Source organism: Oryctolagus cuniculus, chromosome 10 (assembly GCF_051225735.1).
Source record: "Oryctolagus cuniculus isolate XC-2025 breed Fujian yellow rabbit chromosome 10, ASM5122573v1, whole genome shotgun sequence".
Taxonomy (NCBI): Eukaryota; Metazoa; Chordata; class Mammalia; order Lagomorpha; family Leporidae; genus Oryctolagus; species Oryctolagus cuniculus.
This window is the reverse complement of record NC_142876.1, coordinates 118,570,072-118,595,438: the sequence shown is the minus strand read 5'-3', so window position 1 is coordinate 118,595,438 and position 25,367 is coordinate 118,570,072. Positions and strand designations below refer to the sequence as shown.

At 60.0% G+C, this 25,367-nt stretch overlaps 1 protein-coding gene across 7 annotated transcripts in view; it reads right to left on the bottom strand.

Annotated features, from left to right (window-relative positions):
- The window catches only part of ATP2B2 (ATPase plasma membrane Ca2+ transporting 2), a 135,373-nt gene that overhangs the window by 67,299 nt on the left and 42,707 nt on the right, over nucleotides 1-25,367 (bottom strand). The gene's annotated exons all lie outside the window — the stretch shown is intronic.

The window sequence follows — 25,367 nt, the reverse complement described above, 5'->3', positions numbered from 1 at the left end:
ATTACCAGTGACCACGCTCGCTGTAAGCTGTAGTGTCGGGATCTGTGCTTATGTACACACTTGGCCACCAGCCACGTGCATGCAGATGCCGAGGGCATAAGCAGGCGGTCATGTGGCGGGCAGCTTCTCTGGGCTGTGTGGACACAGGGTCCAGTGGAGATGCAGCCACACAAAGACACGGCCTGGAAAGGGACGCGGACGCCGCCTGCCCCTACCCTGCCCCACACGCGGAAACAGCCATCCATGGTCTCAAATCCACCCCTCCTCCTTCTTCCTGTTCCCTCTGGGGATTCATGGTGACATCTCAACCCGGCAGGGAAGGCGGCGCAGGGCGGGGGCAGTGCCGGGTTGGGGTGGGAGCTGGCTGGCAGCTGAGCAGGGAGGAATCACCAGTACCAAAGGACATGGGATGCCTGGGGAGCTGGGTTTCAGCTGTGTCCCACACGTTAGCCAGGGCTGTTGTCTGAAAGTCAGACTTCCCTGCTGTGTGTGGCTGTCTTGTGAAATGCAACAACCCTTCCCCTGAGGCCTCTCTGGCCCCCAGTCCCTGGTCCCCAGGGTCAGAGGACATCGGATCCCTGGCTGGCCAGCCTCATCATCCCATTTCACAGGTGGGACAAGCGACAGGGCGGGGCTGACCCGGCTTCAGGCCATTCCACCTCTCCACAGACACAAGGAGCCGGAGCCTCACTGCACGTGCGACTGTGGTCCTCTCAGGTTCTCCCCCTACCTGCCTTGCTGAAGACGGAACTCAGGGTGTCCACAGGCGGTTCTGGGAGGCCCCCTCTCCCTACTTCCTCTGAGGTTGAACACAGGAGGGACTTCCCTGGCTGTCCAGGAGGGGGCGCTGTGCAGACCTCTGCCAGCAGCCTCCCAGGGTGGCTTTCAGAGGCAGAGACGGCAGGGTCCAGTCTCCACCCGGCTACTTAATGAGACCCTGGGCACCTGGTGTCTCCCTCTGAGCCTCGGCTTCCTCATCTGCAAATGGGCGCAGAGGGACAACCCAGCCCCCCGCCCCTGCCCCGCACTGGGTAGAAGCAAACAGGTGCAATTTGACACACTTGTGCACCCAAGGGGGGCCTGGGACCCGGGCAGAATGCCCATCCCTGCCTCTGGACTAGAGCCTCCCCCACCCCCACCCCCCCACGCTGCACCTGTGAGGTCTGTGGGTTCAGACAGCCTTCAGTGGTTGGGACCGAGCCCTCCATGATGCTTCCCACAATACCGCGTGTGCAGATGGCAGGGGCCGGGCAACAAGTGCACACAGATGAGCTCTGGTTTAATCACCCCTCGGTACTCTTGGTGTGCACTGATTTCCGCTGCCATTAGTAAAGTCAGGGCAACCAGCCTTGTTCATGGCTTGGAGAGGCCAAGAGTCTTGCTCAGGGTCCCAGAGCTAAAGCTGGGACTTGAACCCAGGTCTCTGAGGCTCCAGAGCTGTACTCTTCCCACACCCGGCCAGGCTGCCTGTGTCCGGACCCAGCACTGAAACTATGTCCTTCTCACTGCTCTCAAGATGGCCTCTTGCTAAAAACAGAGTCTTGGCAATGGACAAGAGCAAGCTCCCAGGAATGCCAAGCACCTGGAGGAAACTGGAAAAATCCGGTCACCAGGCTGGCATTGCTAAACATTTGTATTGTCACTGCAGTGTGGATTCTTCCACTACTGTAACTAGAAGTCTTGTATCTCAAAAGAAAAAAAAAAACTATCCATAAGCCCTTCAAAAGCTGCAACAGTTAAGCAAAATGCATTTCCGTCTTTGGAAGGTGAGTGGGTTCAATAAACTGTGCTGTGTCCTGTGCAGAGAATTCTAGACGGCAGTTTTTTAAAAGTGAGCTCTGCTTACATGCACCTACAAGGAAAGCCCTCCCAGAAAGACTGTGGAAGAAGCAAGCGGGTCCTGGAACAACATGTCCAGTGTTGTGAGACAGAAAGATCTCAAGACATTATCATCTATGGCTGCGTTTGTAAGTGTGTAGCAAAAGTTCTGTAAGGGTCCACTCCAAACTCATGAAGGTGGTACCCGTGGGGACAGGGTAGGAAGACTGGCTGAGCTGGACAAGTCAGTTTTGATTGAAATATTTTAATTTGTTTTTACTTATCTGAAAGGCAGAGAGAGAGAGAGAGAGAGAGAGAGAGAGAGAGAGAGATAACGATCTTCCACCCACTGGTTTGGTGCTCAAATGCCTGCCATGGCCAGGGCTGTCCTAGGCCAAAGTCAGGAGACCAGGACTTGCATGCTGCCTCCCAGGATGCATCAGCAGAGGCTGGAGCAGAAGTGGAGAAGGCGTTTGAACCCAGTCACTCCAACATGGGACGTTGTCCACCCCTAAGCAGCATCTTGACCTGCTGCACCCACCTTGAAACATATTGATTTTAACCAGAAGGTGCTCGTGTTTCAGTTGAATAACTCAGAGTTTGCGTTACAGTGGCAATCAGTGCACACTGTAAGAAGATAAAGGTTTGCTTCCACATAACCTTTGCAGGAAGTGGCCTGGGGGTCAACAACTCCTGGGCTAAAACTGTGGCTTCCTCACTTGGGACGTGAGGGAGCTGGTTCATGCCTCGGGTCATGGACTGTGCTGCCCGGACCAGAGCCTGGTTGTACGGGTGACAAACAAGGACAAGTGAGACGTCAGCCTACAGGAGCTCCTCCGTGTGGGCTCCCTTATCTCTTCCTTCCCTTTGTACCCTGTCTGCATCTCCCAGTGTCTTCTTCCACCTCTTCACCCTCTTGCCTCTCCCAGTGTCTTCTTCCACCTCTTCACCCTCCTGCCTCTCCCAGCAAGCCTCCTCTGCCTGCGCAGAGACGCATTCCAGCTCCAATCCCTTCCTGCTGCCCCCACATGCTGGCCCAGGCCACCATCTCTGCTCACCCAGCCGGCTTCAGTGGCCAAAGTCCCCAAACCATTCTCCACTCAGCAGCCAGAGAATGCTTTCTATTGCATACATTTTCTGTTTATTTGAGAGACAGACAAATAGAGGGCGAGAGAGAGCTCTCCCCCATTGGTTCACTCCTAAACACCTACAAGTGCCAGAGCTGGGCTGGAGCCGAAGCCGGGAGCCAGGAGCTCCATCCAGGTCTCCCGTGTGAGTGGCAGGAACTCGATTCCTCGAGGCATCAAGGGAGCACTTCGGCAGGAACTGGGGTCAGGATCGGGGGCTGGGTACCCTGTGGAGGTCCTCTGATGTGGGACAAGGGTGCCTTCAACATTGGTTGAAATGCCCGCCCCATAGAATGGTTTTAAGATTGTACACTGTGCGACGTTCAGGCTGAGTCCATGTTAAACTTGCTCCAGCCGCTCCTAAAGCATGCAGAGGAAAGCCGCACTCCTCACTGGGGTCTGGCAGGCCCTCCGCAGCCTCACCGGCCCCTGCCCACTCCTGGGCTCCTGCAGCCTCTGCCTCTTTCTGTTCGGCCGTCCTGCCCCGGGGCCTTTGCACACGCACATCCTGCTGCCGGGTGCTCTCTCCTCCCTCTGCCGCTCTAACTCAGCACTTCCTCTGGGGGAGCCCTGTCCCCCTTCTAGACAGGTCGGACCCCCTTTGGACTGGTCTCACAGCTTCCTGGACAGCCCTCTCGGTTACATTGCTATTTTAATGATAATGGCAACGTTGGTGTCTCCCTGATGCTGGGCTCCCTGGCTGGCTCCGAGCTCCCTGAGGGCAGGGCTGTGTCTGATGCAGTGAGCACAGGCCCTGTCTCAAGTCCCGCCAAGAGAAAGGCAGGGAGGAGGGTGCTGAGCTCCATGGCCACATCTGCTCCCAGAGGCATCCCCGGGCTGAGCAGCGGGGAGTGGGGGAGGTGCCTGAGGCCCCCTCGGGTCACTTCCCCTGAGGCCCAGGCTCAGGGCAAGCACGTGGGGGCCCTCTGTGTCCTTGCTGCTGAGAGGAGGGACCCAGGAGCCTCCAGCTGGCCACGAGAGGGCTTCCTGGGGACATGGACATCTCCAGGCTCAGCCTTGGCCTGGGGCAGCCCCAGCCTGGCTGTTGAGGATTCTCTGGGGAGGCCATGGGTGACATCGTGCACCGGAAGTGGGAGCAGAAAGCAGAGGCCGCCATGGCTGTGACCGCGGCTGCTCCCTGCCCTTCAAAGGGCCCCTTCTTTACAGACAGGACTGGGGATGGTTCCTGGAGACAGACTCCCTCTTTGGAGGGGAGATCTGGAGTCGGGCAGGGAGGGGACGGATGGGAGGGTGGCGACAGGCACATACAAGTGAGAAAACCCACAGAGACCACCAGAGAGCAGAGAGCGAGCTCCTGGAGAAAGGTGATCCAGAATCCCCACCCGCAACCCTGTCTGAGTGACACCTGCCAGGCATGCGTTATCGCATACAAGGAACCCACGACGGAAGCAGCCCAAGGTCGCATCCCAACCGTCAGAACTTCCTGGGTGGCTCCTGGGGCCACCCACGCACCTGTGGCCAGCACGCCATCCAGCTCTCAAGGCCTGTCCCTGATCCCACTCTGTCACTCCCATGTTATGGATGGGGCTGCCGAGGCCGGACGCTGGGGAGACACGCATTCTCTGGATTCCAACTGCAGGTCCGTCTGGGCCCAGAGCCCTGGCTTCACCACGGCATCACCTGGCTTCCCCCAGCCTCCCTGGCTGCCCACGGCACCACCTGGCTTCCCCCAGCCTCCCTGGCTGTCCACGGCAGCGGCAGGCTCAGCAGCCTCCCTTGTTCGGGTCTCCTCTGCGCGCTCGCTCCCTCTCGAGCTCACTCCAAACCTGAGCACGGGCATGCGTCACTAACAGTGGGGACGCAGGCTGAGAATCGCACCCTGGGGAGATTTCCTCTCTGCGCCCGCACGAAGCTGGCAGCCTGCGGCAGTGCTGCTGGGCCCCAGGCTGCACGGCCAGCACGCCACCCGCCGAACACCGCAGGCCACCGAAACACAGAGGCGACAGCGCCAGGCACGGGGAGATGGAATTGCTTGGTTCCATCATAATGAACGGGCCCAGTGTGTGGTCAGCTGTTGACCACAGCACCGGGTGGCACACCGCCTGCGCCCACCCTGGACTTGGGCTTTGCGTTCAGGGAACCCGGACGAGGACAGGTGCGAGTCGGAGGTGAGGCAGTGCCGGTGCGAGCGCAGGCCCTGGGTCTTGCTGTGGGAGCTGAGCCTCCCTCGCCGCTGGCTGCAGCTGCGTCTGGACTGAGCCGCCTGCGGAAGCTCTCCCGGCCTCCCCCCAGCCCGAGAGCTCCGCGAGCCTCCGGCACGCTTCTGGAACCGCATCACTCATTCATGACGCCATTAACCTTTCATGAGGGGCCCTGTGAGGCCGCCAGGTCAGCAGCCCGAGGGCTCCGGCCCAGGTGCAGACATCCTGCCGCAGTGCCACTTGGTGGCCGGTCTCCCAGGGGGCACGCATGCAACTGCTCTCCATTCTCCAGCTCTGCCTCTGGCTGCACCTGCCTGGGATGCTGGTTGGAGGCCTGGGAAGTAGTCCCATGGGCGTGGCCTCACTCACTCACTCACTCACTCATGCATGCACCTGTTCAGGAAGCGGCGACTGCACCTCCCGGGACCAGCACGCCTCGAGCAGAGGGTCAGCTCCCGGCCTCCCTGAGTGTCGTACCTCGCCACCTCAGAACCGTGGTGGGATGCACACCAATCAAACGCCTCTGCATTCTGACCTCTGGGCTCTGACCCGCGTGGTCACAGTGTGCTGTCATTCGTTAATGGTGGCTCCAACCACACCACTTTCCATCCGTGTGACCACCTGCTCCTGGTGTTGCATGCATGCCCCCTGGGAGACCGGCCACCAAGTGGCACTGCTGGCAGGATGTCTGTACCTGGGCTGGAGCCCTCGGGCTGCGTCTACAGTGCTGACCTGGCGGCCTCACAGGGCCCCTCATGAAAGGTTAATGGCGTTAAGATGATTCAGACCCCAGAGGACCAAGAGATGCCACACGTGGCCCAGTGCTCAGCGGGCAGTGGGCGTTTGATACATGCTACCTAAAATCACCAGTGGAAAAAGACCTTTCCTGACCTCCTGTCCACACTGGACGGAGGGACGAACGTCCAGGCCCATGGAGCTCTAAAGGGCACAGCCCAGACCAGGGGCCATGTCTTTAGCCACCGAGATGCCCTGGCCTTGCCGGCCCACGGCCCTGGGAGCTACTAAGTGTTGGCAGCACCTGTCAATCTTGTCTGTATTAAGTACCCGGCACTTGTCCCGCTTCTGGGATTTCAGTGTCCTGGGTCTTCCCACCAATGCGGCCGAGGCCGACCCCGTCGCTGCCTGCACAGCAGAGAAGGGTCAGCTGATGCTCTGGGGTTCCTGGCAGGGCCTAAGTGATGGGGTGTAGGGGCAGTATAGCCTAGGGCTCAGTGAAAGCCCTGGGCTGGATGCAGCACGACAGCCACGCGGTCAGTGAATCCAAGTGCAGCAGCACCGCCACGGCCAAGGCCATCTCCTGCCTGTGCCCAGAACTCACAGCCGCCTCTGCTTGGAAACCCCCTGGTCCCCCCCGTGCCACCCCTCACCTGAACACCAGTGAGCAGGAGCTGGCTCTAGGCGACGGTGCATCTTGGCACTACTAGCCCCACACACGGGAAAGTGGTGAAGCCCAGGGTTCAGGAACCCAGAACCTGTGGCCATCAAGCGCTTGCTGGCCTCTGGTCTATTTGTGGGGATGCTGTCGGGAGAGAAGGCACAATTCCTGGTGGAGGCAGCCACGCCCCGACCCTGCCAGGCTGCGGGCGGGGACCCACAAGGCCAGTTGCCATGCTTCCCTGACAAGCGGAAGGAGACTCAGAACCCGCTCTCCCTCTCTCTCTCTTCCCCTCTCTCCAGGGGCTAAACTCACAGCCTGGAGGATGAGAGAGAAGCACTAGACAGCTCTGAGGCCGGCTCGTGCCCCTGTTTGCCTAGTAAGAGACTCCCCTGCTGCCTGGGACAGAACCCAGCACATAGCTGGTGCTCGAGAAACCGCGCGTGAGTGCCGGACGGGCGGCCGTAGATCATGCGGGAAGAGAAACGCAAATCGTCAAACAGCTCAGATGCAAAAAGCTACCAAGAAGGGTAGCAAGCTGCACTCCCAGAACGTTATCGCTCCCAAGTCAGGCGCTGTCCTGGCGGGTTCGAACGAGGGGATGGCAGCAAGGCGGGGATGTATCTCAAAGGCGTTCTGCTTCTGCAGTTCAAGGCTTACAGAGGGAGGACGCCTAGGTCCCTTCCTAGACCTCAGGGGCCTGACACCTTGGCCTTTGACCACTCAGGGCTCACCTCCAGCCGCCCCCTCCCCTTTGGATCTGGGTTTCAGAGCATGTCCTATGGCTGCCAGATGACAAGACAAACAGGTAAGTTTCATCTTGCAAGTCAGCTGTGATTGATTAGCAGGGGCTCCCTGCAGGTGAACTGAGATGTGGGCTGAGTGCTGGGATTGACTAGTGATGTCTGCCACAGATGTGGGTTAAAGAAGCATGGACTTGCATGTGTTTCACACTGTCTTTTCTCTTTGTCCCTGGACCAGGAATGCAGGGGGCTCCCAAGGCGGCTCCACCTGGGTGTTTTGTGCATGGCCATGACTTGGGCAGTCTGTGAGCAAACATGCCTTCCCCCCTGCCCTGTGTCAGGCTGACCCCACCTGGTTTCGGGCTTTGCCCGCCATGGCTCCTGTGGGCACCTCCCTCCTCCCAGCCCCAGGGCCTCACAGTGGCCAACACGTGCTGCTCTCACCTCCCCTACTTGAGCACGGAGGACCTCTCCTTCTCCACTCCAGCCCCAACTGCTTTCCCATTGCTTCTACGGTATGCTGCTCACACGGCCATTCATTCTCTCGCTCTTTCATCCCCTTCTCCACCCGTGTGCTTGTCCAACAGCCTGCTGTGATCTGTGCATGTGAGATGTCAGACAGGCCAGGTCTCCCGAGGACACGCTCGGGGGCCAGGGAGACACCCAGAGGATGCCACCTGCCTCCCTCCTGCACTGCCTCGCCCTCCACCGGGGCTCCTTCCCCGTGCCTGGGTCTGTGGCCCCCTCCTTGGAATCAGCAGCCCCATCTTCTGCCACAGCACCCACCACACCCTGCTGCAGAGGGTGGCCTGCTTGGTGTGTCTGCCTCGGGTCCCTTTCTTGAGACCAGAACTCGCTGCCTCCTTTCTGTATAAGGCGACGCGTCCAGCACAGTGGGGGCCCTGGCACAGGAGTTCGTCCGCACCTCCCTCATGTGTTCTGTTTCCCCTCCATGACCCTCAATCCGGGCTCTCAGACCTGCATTCCTGGGCCAGCGAGCCTCCCTGTCAGGACAGCCTGGACAGGCTGGCTCCAAGGGCCACAGTCTTTCCCTCCACGCAATGAGGGTGGGACAGGACCCACCTCGCCGGGCTGCGGGGAGGTGACATGAACACATCGCACCTGTTCCTGTGCACAGTGTCAGGTGCAGGGAACAGCGTGGGCCACGGCCATGGCCATGAAGGCTGGTCCCCCCATTCTGGGACACAGGCCCTCCTCTCCCCTCTTCCTGGGGGACTCACTCAGCGTCTGCTGGGAACTGCTGCCATCTCCAGCTCACGTCTGCTTTGCACTTCGTCCCCTTCCATGTGAGTCCCTGGGGTCCCCCTGCCTGTCTGGGAGGGCCGTGATTTAGGGGAGCTGGAGGGGGGCAGTGGCTGGACCAGCAGCTTTTGTCCGGTTGCCTAGCAACTGGGACCGCACATCCCTGCACGCTTCAAATCTTCTGGGGGAACAAAATGTTCCCGACAAACCCTCCGGTCACTTCCCACTGAGCCCTTCCCAGCCGGAGGCCCAGCTGCAGACACAGAACAGACAGAACAAAGCACCAGGGACACACAGAGGACACAGCACTGTGTCAGGAGCCAGGGTCCCTGCCATGCCCTGGGTGGCAGGAAGAGGCCAGAGGCCCTGACCCTGTCTGGGTTCAAGCAGTGGCCTTGTCCCACCCCCTGCATACCTCACGCCTTGTCACCTGCCGCCTTGAGCTTTCAGCCTTGCTAAGAATGAAATGAGGCCACGCGTCATCAGTCCCCTGCCCCTTACTCCAGAGGAGAATCCAGAGAATTCCCCACAGCCTCCTGCTGCCCGGCCCTGCCCACCCCTCCCTGGGCCCCACCTCTGAGCCTCTGCCCAGCGTGCCCCCCCATCCCCCTGGCCTCCCAGCCCAGGGTCCGCTGTGTTACTTCCTACCCCGACCCCTTGCTCCTTCCCTCTGGACGCCACAGTGCAATACAGACTCAACCATCGTCCCACACGGGAACCCAAGCCCACGAGCACGGCTGCCTCCTCTCTGGCTTACTGCCATGCCTGTCCCCAGCCAGCCCATAGCAGGTGCTCAGGAAACATCTTACTGATGAATGAAGAAAAAAGTGAGTTTCCCAGTGCCTGGCAATTAGCAGCTGCTCTGGAGTCCAGCTCTCCTTGTTTCATTCTAGACTTTGTTTTTCCAAATAAATAGGGGGTGGCCCAATGCCACGGAGGAGCTACACCCCCCCCCCCCACCGCAGCCCCCCTCCCACTGCTTGGTCTAGCATCTATCCTAGGCAATATCTTTTTAAAAATCTGATGTCATACATAAGAGTGTTAATTGTTAAATTAACAACAGGAGTCACTGCACTAACTTCCCTTGAAGGACCTCTGTCCTTAGAGAGTGATATTATCAGAGTTAATAGTAAAACTTGTTTTCCAAGATTTACTTTGTGGGGCTGGTGCTGTAGTGTAGCGGGTAAAGCCGCCACCTGCAGTGCCAGCATCCCATAAGGATGCTGGTTCAGGTCCCAGCTGCTCCACTTCCAATCCAACTCTCTGCTATGGCCTGGGACAGCAGTAGAAGATGGCCCAAGTGCTTGGGCCTCTGCACCCACATGAGGCTTGGAAGAGGCTCCTGGCTTCAGGTCAGCGCAGCTCTGGCTGTTGCAGTCATCTGGCGCATGAACCAGCAGATGGAAGACCTCTCTTTGTCCCTCTCTCTCTACTTCTCTGTAACTGCCTTTCAAATAAATAAATAAATCTTCTTTTAAAAAGATTTACTTTGTTTCAGTGTATTAAGTGGAGTATAACCTTATGTCTCATAAGTTTTAGATAAGCCTAAGTGCCCAACTCCATTGCCTGTTTCTTTAGGTGCTTCTTTGATTCACGATAAAACTTGTTCTCAAAGAAAAAAAAACATTATTGCAAAAATTAAAAGAAAAATAAGAAAGGTAGCAGGAGGAAGGGCAGGCGGGAGGGAGGATGGGGTGGGAAGTGCCACTGTGTACTTGACTGTATGTATGAGATACATGAAATTTGTTCCATTTATAGAAACAAAAATTTAAATAAAAAAATCTATGGGGCTCAGGGCCAACAGTGTGGCGTAGTAGGGTAAGTCTCCATCTGTGGCACTGGCATCCTCGCATCCCATATTGGCACTGGTTCACATCCCGGCCACTCTTTTTCGGATCCAGCTCTCTGCTTATGGCCTAGGAAAGCATAAGATGGTCCAAGTGTTTGGGTTCCCACGTGGGAGACCTGGGAGAAGTTCCTGGCTCCTGGGCTCCTGGCTTCGGGTCAGCCTAGCTCCAGTTGTTGTGGCCATTTAGGGGGTAAACCAATGGGTAGAAGACCTCTCTTTCTGTCTCTCCCTCTCTAACTCTGCCTCTCAAATAAATAGATAAAATCTTAAAAATACCTTATGGGGCTGACATTGTGATGTAGGGGATAAAGCTACCACATGCAATGCCAGCATCTTATGTGGGCACCAGTTTGAGTCTCGGCTGCTCTACTTCTGATCCAGCTCCCTGCTAATGCACCTGGGAAAGCAGCAGAGGATGGCCCAGGTGCTTGGGCCCCTGCACCCATGTGGGAGACCTGGAAGAAGCTCCTGGTTCCTGGCTTCTTGCTTCAGATTGGCCCAGCTTTGGCCTCTGCACCCATTTGGGGATGGAAGATCTCCTTCTGTCTCTCTCTCTCTGTAACTCTGACTTTCAAATAAATACATAAATATCTTAAAACATGTATGTGTTTGAAAGACAGGGTGGAGGGGTACAAGAGAGAGAGATCTTCTATTTATCTGCTGATTCACTCCCCAAATGCTTGCAACAGCTGGGGCTGGGCCAGGTCAAAGCCAGGAGCCTGGAACGCCATCCAGGTCCCCACACGGGTGGTAGCCATCACTGTTGCCTTGCAGGGTGCGTGTGAGCGAGCAGACAGCTGGAACAGGGAGCAGAGGTGGGACCGGTTCCCTGGCACCTGCAGATGGGATGTAGGCATCCCAGGCAGCAGCATCTCCACGGCTGCTCCAAATGCCTGCCCCACTTTTCCATGTATTTATAGCAAAAGATAAAAATATCCATTATTGAAAAGCGTGGCAGTGGAGACTTAGTATCCTGGTGCTTTTTAGGGACAAGACCTGAGGACAGAGCTGGCCTGGCCTAAGAGGTTCTGAAATTGAAATAAACACAACAGGGAGAGTGAGAAGTAGCTCAGCTCTGGGAGCGCAGGGGCCAGGGCCTGGCTGGGGCTGGGGCAGGGACCCCGCCCTGCAACCAGCTGGCCTATGGCCTTGGACCTTGCCCCAGTCTCCTCCCACCACCAAGACAGTGCCAGCACTCCAGTGAGAGGTCACGGTCAAGGGCTTTGGATTAAACCAGGGCTGGACCTGGCCAGACTCAGGTGAGTTATCTACCGCCTCCCACACGGCGGCCCCTCTGTCTTCATTACTGTGCCCACTGGCTCCCGAGAGGGTTATCCTTAGGATAATTTAGCAACGCCAGGGGGCGGGGGCAGATGAGCAGGCAGGCAGTTCCAGATCAGACAGGCGGCGGCCCGGGAGCCCGGACATGAGAGAGGCCGATTTGCTGCCTCTGTGTTGGTGGTGTTCACCAGCTCTGGGTAATTGGATCTCCCAGGACTTCAAGAGGATGCTGGCGGCTTTGTGGGGAAGTGAACCTCATCTGAGCTCAGGTGCGCTCAGGGCCAGCTAGGGGCACCGGGGACCCTGCCTGCTCAGGTCACAGCCCCTGCGGGCCCTGGCTGTGCCCCAGGACTCAGCTCTCAGTGGGGTCAAGGGGACAGGATGGAGCAAGTGGGAGGCCCAGCCAGGGTGTGCACAGGGAGGTGGCAGGGAGAGCCTGGTCCGGCGGGGCTCAGAGGGTGGTGAGAAGCAGGGGCTCCCCAGTCATTGCTGCTTATTTCCTCTCGTAACCTCTCCTTCATTCCGGCGTCCCCAGTGGCACCAGTGGAGCAGGCAAGCTCTGGCGTTTTCCCGAAAGCCCCGAGTTTCTGCAGGGGGGATGCTTTTCTCCCGCAGGCCTGACAAGGTCCCCCCTGCACCGGTGGGGCAGCTGGATCAGGCCAGGCCTGCAGGCCACACGGTGGAGTTCAGATTTCACTCTGAGCGCAGCGGGGATCACGGGTGCTGTGCAGAGGACAGCTTGGAAGGAAGGCGTGAGGGGGGAGGGGCCTATTCCTGCAGTTTTCCCAGTTCATCCCCCAACAACCCCCGGGGGTAGGCACCTCTGGACCCACTGTCCAGAGAAACCGAGACTCAGGGAAGATGATGCACCCAAGACCACAGCGCCCCCAGCTCTTGGTCCAGGTCCAGGCACTATCAGGTGGCCCCGAGGCCACCGCCCTCCAAGCTTGGGCCTGAGACTCTGCGCTGGTCTTCTCCCAGCCCATGAGGTCCAGGTGTGCACCCCTCAGAAGGCTGTGGGTAAGAGGGGGTGAAGGAGCGAGGCACAGAAACCGGGACCACGTTCTCAGCTGCCCACGTGGCACACCCTGGCGTGCCGGGCCCTGCCGCAGCTCCTCGCTCATCTGTGTCCTGAGTGCCAGCGTTTCGCAGCACCCGAGAACTCTCGGGCTCCTGGGAGCCCTGGCCATGCGACCCGTAGGTCTGGCCTCCCGCAGGCCCCTGGCCTTATGACTGAGGCAAACCCCTAAACCCCTCTGCGCCCGAATGCCTCACTTGCTGTGGGCAGCGGGGGCGGCAGGGGGCCCTGAAACTCTCCAGTGGGGCCCAGCCCTTCACCCTGGCCATCAGAGACCCCACCTCTCCCTGGGGGGTCCAAACCATGGACTCTCTGCCTACATTTTGTGATGAGGCCTGGGCCTCAAGGTCACATCCCCGCTGTCTGGGCGATGCTGGCCCCGAGGGTCCCACTCACCCCCTTCTGCCCTCCCGAGCACTTGAGGAGACCCTGCCCCGAGCTGTCCTCCACACGGGGACCACAGGTGGTGGGCAGGAGGCCTGGCTCCCTGGAGGGGGCTGAGGGGCTGCTTTGAGCACCTGGGCTGCTCCTAGCGGGGTCCTCCGCTTTTCTGTGCTCAGGATTAAGCCCTGGATCCTTCTGAAAGATTCTGGGACCTTAGGCAGCTGTGCCTTTACAAAGAAGTGCAAAAGGTCTCATTGAAGAAAGAAGCGCGACTTAAAGAAATGATCAAGAAAAGAAGCAGAAGCCGACGTGGGCTTCCGGCTGCTCGTGGGCCTTCCTTCTGGGGGATCGCAGTCTCCCCGTCGTCCGCCAGTCCAGCTCTCCCCACCTGCGTGGCTGCCTGTCACATGCTGTCCCCTGAGGCTTGGACTCAGGGACTTGTGGGAGCCGACTCCCAAAGTAGCAGGTGTCTCGTGAGCTGCTATTAATTAGCAACACCGTGCGAATGCAACCACGTAAACTGTATGTTAGAAGGAGACCGATGCCCCAAACGCGTCCCTTCCCAGCGATCCTACCACGTTTCCCGCTGTCCCTCCCCAGGAGGACAGCGGGCCTCTGTGTGGGGAGGTGCCCTGGGCACCTGAGCACCCCTCCCAGCTCACTGCTTAGGGAGGTCCCGTTGGTTTTTACACCTTGGAAGCCCGCAGCGTGGGCCCCTCCGAGTGCGGGGAGCCGGGAGTCGAACCCTCACCAGCACAGCAGGGCTTGCAGCGCTGACAAGCCAGGACCACACACAGCTGCAGTGGATTCTTCCCAAAGCACCTGCTCTCCCTCCTGCCATGGACTCCGGCGTGTCCCACTTTCCTCCTGGAAAACCGAGCCGAGTTTTCCGGCCTTCGCACCAGCTGTCTCCTCAGCTTCTCCTGCAGCCTCGGCTGTCCACTGGGAGTGACACTGCCGCCAAGGCAGAGAGAAGCCAAGGGGAAAACCGTCAGCCCAGTCGCAGCCTGCGACCCCAACACCGGCACATTCTAGATGCTTCCGGGTGGCTCTCTCCCGCTGCGTCTGCTTTCATGGAGGTGATGTGCACTGCTGAACCCCACCTGGCTCACGTTACATCACACAGTGCACCTAATTCACGGGCCCCACCCCTGCGGCTTCACGTCTCTGTAGCCACTGCTCTCCAGAACGGGGACTGTCTCCCCATGTTGGGCATTAATGAATACCCTCTCCCTACATCCCAATATCACACAGGGGTGCAATTAGAATCTGATTTGGTGCCGGACAGCTGTGCTGGCCGGGTGATACCCTGGCCTCTCTGGGCCTCAGACTGGAGGAAGATGCTAGGGACAAGGGTAACAGTAGCCACTCCCGGTGGGTAACAGTAGCCATTCCCGGTGGGTAACAGTAACCACTCCTGGTGGGTAACAGTAGCCACTCCTGGTGGGTAACAGTAGCCACTTCCAGTGGGTAAGTCCGCCTGGAGGATAACTAACCACTTCCGGCGGGTAACAGTAGCCACTTCCTGTGGGCTAGTGCTGTGCTCTGCTAAAGGAGCCAGGGCTATGCCAGCTCACTCAGTCCTTACCACAGCCCAGGAGTGAGGACCAGTCCATGGGATGGTGGCAGTGCCCGCAGGTGATGCCGCATGCTCAGCACAGCACCACCATCCTTCCCTTCCACCCACACAGCCACGGAAACCCTCGAGACACGTGGGCCTGTGGTGTGGTCCCACCATGCCCCCACTCCCCAGGGGAGGAGACTGTGGCTGTGAGCACCATGTCCCCCAGACCTCAACCCTGAAGTTCTGGCTCCTCATTCCTCTCAGCAGTGCTGCGTATGGAGACAGGGTGAGCACCGGGCCACGTGGTTACCAAGGCCAAGGTCATCACGTGGAGAGGGGCCTCAGACACTGAGACAGACACGTGTGGTGGGCAGACTTCATGGAGATGCCCACAGCACACGTGGGGCACAGGCTGGGGCCAGGGAGCCCAGGCCACATCCTGCCCTGCGGCCTTGGCCGTCTGGGCTGTGTCAGGGAGGCTCGGGCTGGGTGGCTTCCCCGGGGCCCCGTGGAGGTGCTGGTGGACTGGGTCCAGGAAGGGAGAGGCCTCTGTGTGCCTGGCCATGACCTTGCCATGACCCACGGTGCTGCCAGGGGTCGACCCTTGCTATCCTGGGCTGCCATCTCTCCATGTGCAGCCTGGAACTGCTGGATGGGATGGTCCCCAAGGGCCCATGAGTCCCTTGGGTGCTTGTCCCACGTGCTAGGACCCGGCTAGTGTGTGGAGGGGGGGGCTCCAGGGAGTGGCTTTGCTGAGAGACCCTGTATCCCAGGGGTGCTCCAGCAGCGTGCCCTCCTGCATGAAGCCTCCCCCGTAATGGTCCTACTTCCTCGCGGCTCCCATGTCCAGCTGGCTGCCAACCCGGGGTGAGACACCTCGATCAGCCTGCGCCTGCCCCAGACACCGCCTCTGTCTCCGACTCCTCCACTGCCTGCTGCCTGCTCTCTGGGCAGCAAATGCCCCCTAAGGCCCTGCCATGGCTTGGGGTCTAGTTCGGGCATCTCCCCAAGGCCCATGTGTTAAAGACTCAGTCCCCAAAGCTGCATGCTAATGCTCAATGACCGGTGCTCACGGTCAGTGACCCAGGCTCATGGCCAATGGCTTAAAGAAGAAACTCAACCCAATGGTGGTGTCACGGTTGGGGTTGTTACATTCCATTAGGTTGCTGGGGTACAGTCCAGTGGCTGGATCATGGGAGCTGGAACTGGAGAGACCATGCACACATACCATGCACAGAACACACACACACACATACACAGATCACACACAGACCACACACACACAGACCATGCACAGATCACACACACACAGACCACACACAGTCCACACACACACAGTCCATGCACACAGACATACACAGATCACACCAAGACCACACACACACAGACCACGCAGTCCACACACATAGATCACACCAAGACCACACACACAAGACCACGCACAGTCCACACACACACAGTCCGTGCACACACAGACCATGCACACACAGACCATGCACAGCCCATGCACACACAGTCCACATACACACAGTCCATGCACACATAGACCATGCACACACAGACCACGCACAGTCCATGCACACACAGACCATGCACACACAGACCACGCATGCACGCCCTGCTTCTCGCTGCTCCCTGGCTCATCACGTGACTGCTCTTCTACGCAGGCTTCACCTCTGTCATCTTCCTGACTCAGCAGATGCAAACCCACAGGCCTGCCCCGCCTTGGACTGTGAACCTCCGCAACCCTGGGCTGAAGTAAACCCCCCTCCTTCTCAAGGCCCTGCGGCTTTACTTTCCTGCGTGGACGTGCAGTCCCCCGTCCCGCTCCCGGACACGCAGGCCTCTGCCCCTGCGACTGCCCCCATGCAAGAACAGGACTTCCACAGACATCTCTGTCACCAGCTATCCCACCCCCGGCCTATCCTCCCAGGGCACCAGACACACGGAGCCCAGTGTAAACCTCTCCTCTCACCTCCAACCTTGCTCCCCCTGGTCTGTCCACCTCCGCCGCCAGCTGCCACCTGCTGTCCTGCAAGCGGCCTGCAGCGACTCCTGCCTCACTCGATTGCCGGTTGCAGGCCAAGTCCTGTCACCGGTCCTGCAGAAGCCTCACCCCTGCCCTGCTGGCTTGGTCCCCGGGGCTGCCCTTTCCAGACCGGCTCAGGACTAGCAGTCCTGGCCATGGTGCCCCTCGTCTGCTTGAGAACCTCCAGGGGTTCCCGCCTGCATCTGGATCTAAGCCCAAGGTTAAACACCCACGACTTCACAGAGGCCCTAGTGTGGGCTCCAGGGCCACTTGCCTGGACTTGAACGTCAGCTCCTATGTTCAGCAGCTGGGTGACCCTGGGCGAGGGACTCCCTCCTGCCCCAGTTTCCTGCCTCGAACAGACAGGGGATACCGTGAGCACAGGGTACTCACAGCGGGGTCGGGAGAAGCAAATGAGGTACTGATGTGCGGGAAGCCCAGAGCCTTAGCACACTGTCTGGACCATCAGAACGCTCAGTTGATCTTAGCAGTTACTCCCATTCCTAGTTACTCCCGGCCCCCAGATCCAGCCCGACAGAGTGCTCTGGTCCCACGCCCCCCCTCCCCGCCTCTGGGCCGCCACGCATTCTGTTCCTTCTGCCGTAGCGTCCGTGTCCGCTCCAAACTTCCCTATCCTTCGACACCAAACAATTCTCTTCATGTGAAAGGCAGAGAGAGACAGAGAGACACTTTCCACCTGCTGGTCCACTTCCTAACTGCCCGCGATAGCCAGGACTGGGCCAGGCGGAAGCCAGGAGCCTGCAGCTCCACCTGGGCCTCCCATGCAGGTAGCGGAGACCCCAGTACCTGAGCCATCGCTTGCTGCCTTCCCCCTCAGCAGGAAGCTGGAACTGGACGTGAAGAAGCGAGGACCCAGACCCAGGTGCCCCAAGCAGTGTCTTCACTGTTGTGCCAAATTAATGCCCCTCCTTCAACTTTTCTGTTCAAATACCACCTCCTCCGTGCAGCCCTCCTGACCCTCCTGCCTCTCAACCCCATAACACTTTGTGTACAGCTATGTCCTGGGAAGAGCAGAGCCTTCCCAGCCAGAAATGGCCCCTGGGATCACAGATAATTCCAGGAGGCCTCCCTTGGGGTGGAGGAGCTGGCAGGCGGGGCCTGGGGAGCCACGGGCCCAGCTGCTCATTACCACTGACTATATAATAACTCTGGGCCTGACACACAGCAGGGGCCCGCACCCAACCAGGGGAGCAGGACAATCATGGGTGCAGGGCCTGTCTGAGGAACTCACCATCCTGCTGGGCCCCTCGGGTGACAGGCAGCTAACGTCACAGACGTCCTGGCTGTGGGGCTGAGCTGCACTTGTTAGCTAGGCCCAGCTGACAAGAGAGGAAACCCAGGTGCAGGGGGAGGCAGACTGGCCAGGGCCTGAGACGGCTGCCAGGGGACACCCATGTACCGGCCAGCTGCTGGGCCAGGCCACAGAGGAGCCAGTGTAGACGGTGCCCTGAGCTGCCTGGTGGGCCTGGCTGTGGGGAGCCAGTGTAGACGGTGCCCTGAGCTGCCTGTTAGGAGGGACTGTTAGGCCTGGCTATGGGGAGCCAGTGTAGACGGTGCTCTGAGCTGCCTGTTAGGAGCGGCTGCTGGGCCTGGCTGTAGGGGAGCCAGTGTAGACGGTGCCCTGAGCTGCCTGCTGGGCCTTGCTGTGGGGAGCCAGTGTAGACGGCATCCTGAGCTGCCTGTTAGGAGGGGCTGCTGGGCCTGGTTTTGGGGAGCCAGTGTAGACGGGGCCCTGAGCTGCCTGGTGGGCTTTGCTGTGGGGAGCCAGTGTAGATGGTGCCCTGGGCTGCCTGTTAGGAGGGGCTGCGGGGCTGCGCCTGAGGCCAACGGTCCAGGGCACAGCCCTCTCTGGGCTCTGGGCCTCAGCCTCCACTCAAGCCTTCGAGGTCCCTGACTTCGAAGGGAAGAGAGAGCGGCGTCTGGCGGAGTGAGCAGCCCCTGGGCAGGCCTGGCATTGGCACTGCTGGGGTGCTGAGGCCGCAAGTCTCACAGTTTCACTGGGGGCCCCCAGGGACTGCCAGAGCCCATTTTGCAGAGGGGGAGACTGAGGCAGGACTGGGGCGGAGGGGTGGCAGCCTGGGGAGGGTCTCCGTCCAGGAGGGCCCAAGTCAGGCCGGCAACCCTCTTCCCAGCCCAGCCTGAGCACAGGGGCGGATGGAGGGCCTGTGTCCTGCTCAGCCACAGGCCCGGTGCCCAGCACGGGGGTCAGAGGGTGGTGGGGGTCGGGCAGCCGCCAGCTGAGGCCGGTGTATTGTGCGCTCCTGACTGTCTACAGCCGGGGAGCCCCGGGAGCTGCAGCACCCCTGCGCCACTGCACAGAGGCCACAGCAAAGGCGCCAAGGGCTTGTGTGAGCGCGACCCGACCCAGGCGCCAGCCCGCACTTTCTCCAGCCTCAGGGCCTTTCCGTTTCTTTCTTTTCTTTCCTTAATGAAAGCTCTTTATTAAAAAAAAAAGAAGAGAATTCCCACAGGACGCTTCACCACACAAAACAGGTCAAAGGGGATTGGCTCTGGCCAAGGTGGGTGGGACCCCAGAGCCCCGCCCTGTCCTGGCACCTAGTGCCCCAAACCCCCAGTGTCCTTGAATTCCATGAGTTCTTGGTCCCACCCAGCCCCGCGGGGAGGGGGCTGACCCTTAGGGAGCGCAGCCCAGTGCACACTCACGGCTGGTGGCCCCCGCAGCCTGCCAGCCCCAGGCACCACGCTCCCTCTCCCCCGGGCTCACCCTGCTGCTCTCAGTGTTCCCCGTCCACAGCTCACCATCCTCCCCGTACCTGCACAATTGTATCCTGGTCCACGGAGGCCCCGTGGGAGCGTGCCTCTCCCAGGTGGTCCCCCGGCCAGGAAGGGGTCGCCCGGCCCTCCACCCGCCCCACATTCCCCACTGCTGTCGCTGTTCCATCAACAGCAGACACATCCATCACTAGTACCACGGCCATCACAGGTACCACGGCCATCACTGGTACCATGGCCATCACTAGTACCATGGCCATCACTGGTACCACGGCCATCACTGGTACCACGGCCATCACTAGGACCATGGCCATCCCAGGTACCACGGCCATCACTGGTACCACGGCCATCACTAGGACCATGGCCATCACCGGTACCACGGCCATCACAGGTACCACGGCCTTCACTGGTACCACGGCCATCACTAGTACCACGGCCATCACAGGTACCACGGCCATCACTAGGACCACGGCCATCACTAGGACCACGGCCATCACTAGGACCACGGCCATCACTAGCACCATGGCCATCACTAGTACCATGGCCATCACAGGAACCACGGCCATCACTGGTACCACGGCCATCACTAGTACCATGGCCATCACAGGTACCACGGCCATCACTAGGACCACGGCCATCACTGGTACCACGGCCATCACAGGTACCACAGCCATCACAGGAACCACGGCCATCACTAGTACTATGGTCATCTCTAACAGCCACCAATAGTACCATAGTTTCACTAGCTAGTACCACATCCATTCCTAACTAGTACCATGGCCATCCCTAACTAGTACCACAGCCACCACTATTATCACGGCCACCACTAACTAGTACCACAGCCACCACTAGTACCATAGTCATCACTAACTAGTACTATGGCCACCACTAGTACCATGGCCATCCCTAACTAGCGACCAACATGACCATCACTAGTACCACAGTTATCACTATCTAGTGCCACAGCCATCAATACTTACAACTATCACTAACTAGTACCACAGCTACCACTAGTACCATAGCCATCACCAACTAGTACCATGGCCATCACTAACTAGTGCCACAGTGACCACTAGTATCATGACCATCACTAACCAGTATCACAGCACTAACTAGTACTACAGCCATCACTAGTACCATGGCCATTACTAACTAGTATCATGGCCACCACTAACTAGTACTATAGCTATCACTAGTATCACAGCCACCACTAGTACCATGGCCATCACTGACTAGTACCACAACCAACACTAGTATCATGGCCATCACCAACTAGTATCACAGCCATCACTAGTACCATAGCCATCACTAACTAGTACCACAGTGACCACTAGTATCATGACCATCACTAACCAGTATCACAGCTACCACTAACTAGTACTACAGCCATCACTAGTACCATGGCCATTACTAACTAATATCATGGCCACCACTAACTAGTACCATAGCTATCACTAGTATCACAGCCACCACTAGTACCATGGCCATCACTGACTAGTACCACAACCATCACTAGTATCATGGCCATCACCAACTAGTATCACAGCCGTCACTAGTACCATGGCCATCACTGACTAGTACCATGGTCATCACTGGCACCACAGCTGGGCTGGGGCAGCTTCCAGGGTGCCCACCTCGGCACCCCTTTCCCAGGAATGTTCAGGGAACCCTAGAGGGTCAGCAGGGGCTCCTGCCTCCTCCGCCTGCTGGCCCCAGGGGCCATCTCCCCCTTGGCTTCGTGCCTGCCTGTGCCCCTGCAGCTGCGGCCTGCCTTCCACTCCTGCCCCTAGGATGAAGTGGGGACATCCTGGAGGCTGCGTCTGTGTCCAGCTCCCCTGCCCTGCGTGTGGCCACAGCACCAACAGTCCCTGCTCGCACATGCGCCCGAGCTTGCACATAGTAGGTACACAACATACGTGTTCGGCAAAGGAACGTGTGCCTGCTCGGCCAGCGCGGCACGGAAGCAGCAGGGCAGCGATGGACACACACTGACCACCTACGTCATCAGCTCTGAGGGCCCCCCACACCACCTGCACGCGGGGAAACAGGTCAGGGCCGCGACGCTGAGCTGGGCTCGGAGCCCACGTCCTCCTCGCCCCTCTCTTCTGAGCACAGCAGGGGCTTACTCTGCAACCTGCGCAGTGTGCACAGGGAAAGCCCCCGCCCAAGCACCAGGCGCCTCCCCCACCGCCTTTGCTTCCACACACCAGGCTGCTATGAGGACCTGGGAGACAGGCGTGGTTGGGGCGGGCCTGATGCTCACGCACGCTGTGCATGAGTGACAGGCATGTGGGAGGGCGCGGAACGGGCTGACGGCGGGAGCGAGGTCCACCCCCACATGCCCCCCACTGCCCACCTGCTGCACTTCCTCTCTGGTGCCCACTGCACAAAGCACCGTTCAGGCCCAGCGGTGCTGCTGGTGGCGCGGGGGAGTCTCGCTGGCCCTGCTGGCATCGCTGGGAATCTTCGGTCGGCTGCAGGCCTTCTCTAACACGGCCGGCTCTGCCTGTACCCTGGCCTCTGAGACCCCGCCCAGCCGGGAGGCCGACGGCACAGGCGGTGGCTGTGTGGGTTTGCTGCCGGAGACAGGTGTCAGCAGCCTGGGGCACGCGTCCACGCTGCTCTGCGGGAGGCTCCTCCCATCGCTCTGCCCGCGCTCGCTGCCTCCCACGAGGACCTGGCGGGCCCTCAGAGGCACACGGGGAGCTGCCAGCAGTGACCAGGCAGGGAGCGCTGACCCAACACCCACTGAACACCGGGGCTGGGGCTCTGCACGCTCCGCTTCACCCTCATGGCTGCCCTGTGAAGCAGTTCCTGTGGCTCGTACCTGCATCCTCCACTCTCTCCTCCCCGTCTCTGTGGGGTCACAAGGACTGGCTAAGGGGTGGCCACGTGACCCTGGTGGCCCAATGAGAGTTTGCTCTGGAGCTTAAGAGGGGACCTGTGAGCACACAGCTGCCTGCTGGGGTGACCAGATGTGACCAGGAAGGGACGTGGTCAGCCTGAGGCTGCCGGGACCCCCATCGGGTCAGTGCCTGCCTGCTTGGGCTGGAAGTCAGCACAGAGGTCAGTGGAGATGGAAGGGGGGGCGAGGGGGGACAAAGTCCTCGTGACGTGGTGAGCCCCTGGACCCAGCCTTGCCCCCGGCCATGCCTCTCCCTGCACCTTCAGGTTGGGCTCAGTTTCTCCCAGGGAGAACCCCGAGGGAGAGGGCTGCTTGGCAAATGTTGGAGGACAAGGCTTTCGCAGAGGACGTTCAGAGCGCCTGCACCTCCCCGGCTCTACACGGCTGAGAGGAAGCCGCACGAGCCCCTTCTGCAGCCAAGGACGTGGAGCCCGTGAGAACGGAGCACCTCGCTGGAGGCCAAGAAGCTGCAGAGGTGAGGCTGGGGCGCCTCCCACACTTCATGCCTCCCCTGCTCCTCAGACAGGTGCAAGGTCTCCTCGGCCTCTTACACACCCCGCTGAGGGCCCTGACGCGAACCCTGGGCCACTTTCCAGGGAGACCCCATCGCAGTCTCTGGCCAGGTGGCCGACTTCCCACGTGGAAGCTCCTAGCCTCTCCGTACAGGGACAGTGTGGAGCTGGGGGCAGCTCTGGTTTCCCTGTCAGCCCCAGGGGCCCAGCCACCCACTCGCTGCCCTACGTCGTGCCCGTGGGATCCGTCTGCGACACCAAGCAGCCAGCTCCCAGGGTTACACCGCCCCCAGCCCCTATCTCCTCATGTGGGCTGTGAGAGTCACACAAAGCCAGCTGCCACTCAGCCCGCCCACCTTCCTTGCCTTCTCACCCCAGCCCCCGCAGAGACATGTCTGTGTGGCCCGTGACAGTGCCGGCAATGGCGAGGGCCAGGGGTTTGGGCAACCAGAGCCAGCGTCACCATGGGTGACCAGGGTGTTCTGTGCCTGTCGCCAGACCTGTGGCCTCTGCCCCCACCCTAAGCCCCTCCCCTTTCTTTCTCCCTCATAGGCAATTCCCAGGGTGCTGGGGACACAGCTCCTGCTGCCGCACCTCTGTGGCACCCCAAGACCACTACCTCCTGCCTTTCTGCCTCCTCGCCTGTTAGCGCTTCCCTGGGTGCCGTCTAATCTCAGTGCCTGATTCCTGTGTGGGAGTGGGGCCCACGCATGCTGGGTGGGTGACGGCAGAGACGGCAGGGAGCGTCCTCCGTGAATCTCCGGGTTGGCTCCCCCTGGGGCCTGGCTAATGTAATCTGCACACACCCGTGTGGAGGCGGGGCTGCAGGCACACACAGGCCACTGGGGCTCAGAGGGGCTCTGTGCTCACTCCCCCAGAAAACCACCCAGGATTCGCAGTGGCGTCTCTGGGACTCTGCTCCGCTAGGCTGGAAGGGAACAGCAGGTGAGGCGGGAAGGGCACTGACCAGAGCGCAGCAGGACCAGTGGTGGAGGAGAGGGACGGGGCCAGGGGTCACACAGCTGGGCCAACAGGCAGAATGCCCAATGCTGCGGAGCCGTGGGAGTCGAGCCCACGCCGTGAGTCGGCAGCAGGCAGTGCCTGGGGGCAGCTGATTTTTTTATGGCTTCAGACACCATCCATCACTTGCAGAGGAAGGCTAACTGACGACGTGGGGCATTGGAGCGTGACTCGGACGCCAGCTCGCAGCGCATTAGGGGCAGGGGGCAGCAGGAATGGCCAGCACAGCCTGGACCACATGGTTAGCACCTGGGGCAAAGGCGGGCCAGACAAGGCAGGGACACCACTGCACAGGAGGCAGAATGGAGTGACAGTGCAAGGGTCAGTTCCCAGGCGGACATGCTTGGCTTGGGGCTCAGGGCACGGGCGGCTGCGTTCAGAGCCTGCTCCGATGTGGACACTGGTGGTGATCCCGAGTGCTCGGGCCCCCCCTCTGTCAGGTGGGCTGTGCCTGCTCCAGGAATGCCTGCAGTGAGGGCACGGCACAGCCCGGCCCACAGCTGTGCAGGGAACTCATGGCCAGCCCTTGCTGGACCGCGTGGCTGCTCTTCTCAGGGTGACGACTCTGGTCACCGCCACCACCAGAGCCCCTGCCTGTGGAGCACTGGGTGCTGGTCCAGGGCCTCGGCCTCACTCTCCAGGTGCAACCCATTTTCCTGATGGGGAAATGCAGGGCTCCATCTCCAGCTCAGAGAGCTACCTGTGCCAGCACTGTCCCAGCAGACCCCTCCCCCCCGCCACAGCCCCGGGACGATCCCCATTTCACATAGGAGACACAGGCCCAGAGAGCTTGGGGAGCGTGCCCAGAGCCCCACAGCTGCTAAGCAGCAGAGCTGGGGTTGGATCCCAGGAGGCCCAGGTCTGGGGCATCTGCCTGACCCCGGCCTCCTGGGGCCCAGTGCAACAGGAGCTGCAGCAGGTCCTCCTCGCAGGCCAGGGGCGCCAACCCGATGGCCAGGTGGGCGTGGGCCGTGCTGCCAGGGCCTGGGGCCCGCTCCAGGCTGAGCATCCTCCCACCCTAGGGCCACACGCAGCCACTTTCAATTCCGCAGCTGCAGTCACGGTTTCCTCTCTTCCCAGCCTCCCCGCCGAGTCGAAACCCAGCAGCACCAAGAAGGAAAAGGGGGCTTCTATACGTGGGCGTGGCTCAGCCTGTGTGCAAAGCGTCAGCAAGAGCAGCCCCGGGGGCAGGAAAAGCAGGCCCAGACTTTGCTCCCAACCCGAGAGCAGGCAGCAGGGAGGTGCGGGTGCAGCAGCCTGTGTCCAGCAGTGCCCAGGGCCGTGGCGTGGCTGCAGGAGACAGGTTTCTCCTCTGTCAACAAGGAGCAACCATGAGGCCGCTGCCCACGCCCCGCGTGTGGCGCCGGCTCCCTTGCCTTAGAATAGGCATGTGTTGAGTGCCTGCAGCAAACCCAGGCCTGCAATGAGCACAGGGAGGTAGGTGTTGGCCTCGTTTTCTAGACGGAGAGACGGAGGCTCTGT